This window comes from Puntigrus tetrazona, chromosome 4 (assembly GCF_018831695.1).
Source record: "Puntigrus tetrazona isolate hp1 chromosome 4, ASM1883169v1, whole genome shotgun sequence".
In the NCBI taxonomy this organism is placed as follows: domain Eukaryota; kingdom Metazoa; phylum Chordata; class Actinopteri; order Cypriniformes; family Cyprinidae; genus Puntigrus; species Puntigrus tetrazona.
In genome coordinates this window covers 27,649,546-27,655,464 of record NC_056702.1, presented here as the reverse complement: position 1 = coordinate 27,655,464, position 5,919 = coordinate 27,649,546, and positions in this window count along the sequence as shown.

Sequence of the window (5,919 nt, the reverse complement as noted above, 5' to 3'; positions counted from 1 at the left end):
TCACTAACTCAATGTGTAATTATCAGAGAGCCAGAGGGTCAATACTACACGTACTCTATGCATTTATATGAAACCAAAAAAAAAGGTATAATTTTCTTGCCAAAGATTATGTTTGCATGTGCGTTTGAAAAAAATCTGATTGATTGGTTCGATCAACAATAAAACATACTGTTATCACGCTTCTCATTTTTACCGTTGCATTGAGAAGAGGTTTAAAATATTGGAAGTGTGTGTATTTTAATGTAGGACATTTACAGTCAAGGCAGGAAGGCAATGTATGGAGAAAAGAAACAGTCAAAAAGAGGAGGGGAGTGAATAAAGGAGGTGAGAGGGAAAAAAGTGAGGTGAACAGAGGAAGAAATAAGATGGTGTAAGAGTGGATCAGAGAAAGAGAGAGGGGCGAAAGAACGCGGGCGGAGGGAGGGATGTAGAGGCCCCTTCTCTGTAGAATCAAACCCCTCATGAATTAAACGCTTTAAGGCTCTGAATAGGAGGCACGTGCAGGAGGGCCTCTGAGAATAAAAAACGCTCACCCCATCTGGCTCTTTCAGGGAGAAAGAGTGAGCCAGAAAGAAAGAGAGAGATCAGGAGAAAGTGGAAGATCAATGGGCGTGACATGGCGAGAAACCGGAGGAACAACAAGCGAGCGTGATACATGTGGGGTTTTTGTGCGGGACTGCGCAAAAAAGCGCCAGATGAAATGTTTAACGTTGCCAACATTACGAGCTGAATTTGAGCTCAAGCAGACACACAAACAGTTGTCATCACCAACCTTTAATCTGTGAGCGACCTTCAGACACTTTTTTTCCTCCGTCCCTCACCCTCCATCTCTCCTTCTCTCACTTTCCCTTGTTGTACCCAGCATCTTGGCTGTTTCCATGACGACCGAGTAGATACTGATGGGGAAGAGGGGCACATTTGTGAAGGAGCCTGAGAGTTATTGAGGGTGGGACTCCGCTTGATGGACATTGGCACATGTGAAATCCATCAAACACAACTCAATGGATGAGCTCTATATGTTCTGCGTGTAAAACAATAAAAAGCAGGGTTAAATGATACTCTTAAGAAACTTGCACAGATGTAATGTTTATCATTAACTCAAAATATATAGCTACATTTTTAAATACAAGAATTATCAGTACACTCTGTTCCAAAGTGAACAAATATTGCCCTTGTAATATTTCTGCTTCTTTTCAATGTATAAAATAAAGCCTGGCTTCTTCTTTTTTCGCAATTTGGTTCAGTTGCTGACATTAACCTTGTCAAGATGAAATTTCGATAGCTTAATTTACAGTGTTGACTACATAAATACATATATAAATACATAGAATGCATATAAATATAATTTAGCACTCCCGAATAATATGTATTGTTAAGATAATATTTACATTTGTAGTTTGTGAGAGGTAAAACAATACAGTGGTAATTGAAGGATTCATAAAATAAAAGTTTTAAATAAAAGCGCTTCATAATAATCAGTAAACTACACATGAACCGTCACCTAAATAGAATTATAAAATGACGTTTTACTTAATAAAAGGTATAGGCTGTCAATCTGACAACTGAAATTTGTAGCAGTTTGTCTAGAACAGGATTTTCGGTAAAGTTTTTAATCACGTCGATCATTGAAAAGCCTTCGAAATTGCATCAATTTAAATATACATTAAGTTTTATTGTGTTCGTCTAACTTTTTATGGTCCAGAGCTCTCAATAAGGAAAATCCGAGGAATTGAATATCTCAAATAACACTAACCGTGCCTTTAATTATGTGCTTGTCAAGGCATTATTTGATCACAGATAGACCAGTGCACCTCAGGACCTCTCTGGTCCACCTGTATCTGCTACACGGTCCTTCGAGCACATCCAAAATGCTGCCGCTCGACTTGTATTTAACCTCTGGAAATTCTCTCATTTTCCGCCTTTGCTCAGCTCTCTACACTGACTGCCAGTAACTGCAAGAATTAAACCCAAGACACTGGTCCTAGCCAGCAATGCTGCCAATGGCCCGTAGAACCATTACCTAAAATCCTTCATCAAACTTGTACACCCCAGTCTGGTCACTGCGATCAGCCACTTCTGGACGCTTAAATCCCCTCGACATGAAGACTTCCTGCTCGTCCGAGTCCAGATTTTCCCATCCATTTCTATCCTGGTTCCCCAATGGAACAAACTCCAGCTATCAAATATCAGACCAGCTGACCGTTTAAAAGCATTCAGATACACCTTGACATGTTTTAGCCTACACACACACACATGGCTTTAAAAACTTAATTTAACCACTAAGATTTAATATGAACTGATGCCGAAAAAACCAACATGATTTTTTTGTGCAGTGGTATCTTACTGGATCTTTAGAGCAAAGCTTTATACACAGACTACTGGAAATACAGATTAAGATGGTGGCTGTGTTTTGCACTATGCTAACTAATTTCTAGCTTGTCATTTTTTTTTTTTACAAACTACCAGCTTCAAGCTGTTTATACTAATTTAATGTTGACTGGAAAACGGCTATTCAATTAGCCAATAACCAGCTAGGACCATCTAGAAAAACAAATCATCCCAAATTATTATTTTTTCTTTGTCAACAATCGTTTTGAAGAAAAAAAAAACGCGTGCTGACATTATCAACACACATTTTATTATATGCAAGTATTCGCCTAAACACGAATCTAAACAGCATTTATTCAGGTTAGTACATCGCCTGACCAAACTATTGGTTTATTTTCTAACGATAATATAATTTCCGTCTCGTTGAACGCAATAGGAATAACTTTTTAAGATTAAATCCTGACAGCGCGGCCAAATGTGTGTGATAAGCAAACACAGACGTCAAAAACATAAATGTAATATTATCACCTGGTTGAAAGGACGAACTTCGATCTGAAGAAACCATCTGAACCAAATCTTGGCTCAAATAATTATCAACAAAAAAAAAAAGCACATGATTTGGCGAGTTAGGTCGCCATCTAGCGGCGCGAACCGTTCTCTGCAAGAGTCAACGATCAGTCTCATCCAAAACAGCTTGCCGAGAAATAGCTTGCGTTACGGTGCGAATTAACGGTCGAATCCCCAACGGGAAGTAAAAGCAAACGTTAATGAGGTCTTAAAAATTGATTTCAGCATTATTAGCGACCGTAAAAGCTAGGCAAAGTTAGTTAAAGCGCACTTACATGGACGCTCACGAACAGAAAAGTCGCCTCAGAGGGTAACCATAGCAACAGTTAACCGTTGCGTTTGTACATATGCAGGCCTTGAGAATTTACAAACATTCACGCGAAAACGTCTTTTAGCCTTGCATTTTATCTTTATTTTGTGTCAAATTCACAATTAGCAAAGCTGTTTTAAAGAACAAAAGCTGGTGTTAGCCACCTCAGCTGATAGCAACTCCCTCAAGCCTGTCTTTTTTATTATTAGAGGACCATAAATGTCGACAAACATCTACCACGGTTTTGTTACAGTAAAAACTTTTGGGTGGATTGATTGCCATTCGTATAACAACAGTTTTACCACGCATGGTTTAATTGGGGCAAGCGTAGCAAATCCATGGTTAATTCTGTTAGCAAGGTTTAACTACAACAGCCTTTTGGTCAATTTTTGTGGTCATTCCTCAAATTGAAATTTTCTTAGCGGCTTTGATTTTAGCAACCTCAACTAATTTATTAGCTAGCATTTAAACACTTGATACGAATCTGCGCTTCTCCAAAGTGGAAAAGAGCATCATTCGATGGAATATATCTAACCGTACCCTAACGAGAATCAACCGTGCTTTTAATATAGTGAAAATGTAGTAACCGTGACTTCTTGGAGCATTGATTAAGATTTGTATACCCGCAGTTTTACCCCAAATACCGCGGTTAAACTATGGTTAGCGCAGCAAAGTCATGGTCATTATGAAGAACGTAAGCTGATTTCAGAAACTAACAACTCGCACAAGCCTTTGTAATTGTCTTTAGAGGATTTAAACACAAAATGTAAAGCCTTTATTTGATTTGGACTGCTTGATTAAAGCAAATTTTATGGAATATGTAGTTTTATATATATATATATCTGTATTATGTGTATAAAGTAGAGATCAGTCAAAACATGGCCGTAATGAACATGACTGTCATCCCCACCTGCACTCACACACCCAAACACAGAGCATGTCTACAATTACTCATCACCCAAACATTACTGGTCAGCCCGCTGACCCCTCCTCCTCTTGGTGACCCCGACGACCTAGGCGCCATGGCAACCCTGTGACCTATCCGGCAGTTGCCAAGGAGACAACCTTGGAGCACATCTGACCATTGCCCCCTCCCTTCCCCCTTTCTGCTGAGACGAGGCGAGCGATCGATATTCTATCACACAGAACAGTGGAGCGAGAGAGGGAGAGGGGAAAGGGGAGAGAGAGAGAGAGAGAGAGAGAGAGAGAGAGAGATTGGGGGGCTGCATTGAGCAGAAAGATTAAAGCGGGCAGGACAGCTGACAAGGGGAGCGTGTGTGTATGTGTGTGTGTTTCATAATGAGGAGACATATTTCTGTTATTTTGGAGAGTTGGCTTCAAGGCATGTTTGTAATTCTGTTTTTAGAGGTGTGGTTTTGTGTGTGTGTGTGTGTGTGTGTGTTTGCGAGCCCTCTTCATCATCAAAATGAAACAGCGGCTGAATGTAACCAGGGAATTCATCAAAGACTTTACTGCAGCCCGTCTCCTCCTTTCTCTTTCATATAAAACCCCGAACTGTATATATATATAACAGCTTGTATAAATATATAAGCTGTTATAGGCCTTCGGTCTCTATCTGTGCGCGCAGACGGTCTTTAAACGGGGTGACCCACACCTCTAGGTGATACGTCTGTGAAAAAGCAATTTTATTTTATTTATTTATTTATTTACAGGATTTTTATTTTTTATTTTTTTTTATCTCAAATTAAATTTACGACCACCTGCCGTTTTGGAAACGTTATTGAAAAACAACTTCCTCAAAATGATGAATGTTGCTAAAATATTAGGGAGCGATTTGGAGTGAGACGCGTTTAATGCCATCATTGCTGGGATGCGATTTTGGGAGAAGCCACCCCCATAAATGTCACAGCGCTGAAACTCGTAAAAAGCTACGAGAAAGAAGGTTATAAACCTGCGAGAGTGAATTAATGACAGTAAAACCATTAACAGACTTGCAGAGTTCAGAGACGGGCCATTACAGAGGTACAAGTTCTCACACTGGTCATGTTCACTGAGAGACTAGTTTTTAGTATTATTTTTATTAGCCGACAATGATTTACTGGCAGAACTACACAAACCCAAAAAAGATATGTGCCTGATATTTCAAAATACAATAACATAATAGTAATTTTGAATGATATTCATTTTATTATATTTCATTGCAAGAAATTTCTTACCCCCCAAATTTTCATGCATACTGCAAAAATATTTTAATTAAAAAAAAAAAAATTTATTTGACTAGACACACAAATAAAATATTTAAATTTATTTATCAAATTATTTTCATGACATTAAATCACTTTTCTTAACCCCGAATATACTGAAAAACTATTTTATCTAAATTAGTAAAAGTATTAAATGCATAGTATTATATCAGTATTAAAAGTCGTATATCGTGGCAGTATTACTGTACATAATTAAATAGCATTGTGCAATTACAGTACGATTCTCATTACCTTAATAAAGAAAAAATTAGTTAATAATGAGAAACACTGAGAATAATGTGAATTGCAAACTAAGAAGATGCATTCTGGGTGACACTAAAGCACGAAATTCACCCCTGTGAAGTGATATTCTTGATATTTCTATATTAAAAATGTTCAAACACTGTTTGAATGCATGTTTAGGCGTCTTGAAAATGTAAAAGATGTGCACAGAATATTTCACTCCGTCGCACGCCAGACATCAGACACAAAAACAAACCGACGCCAAGC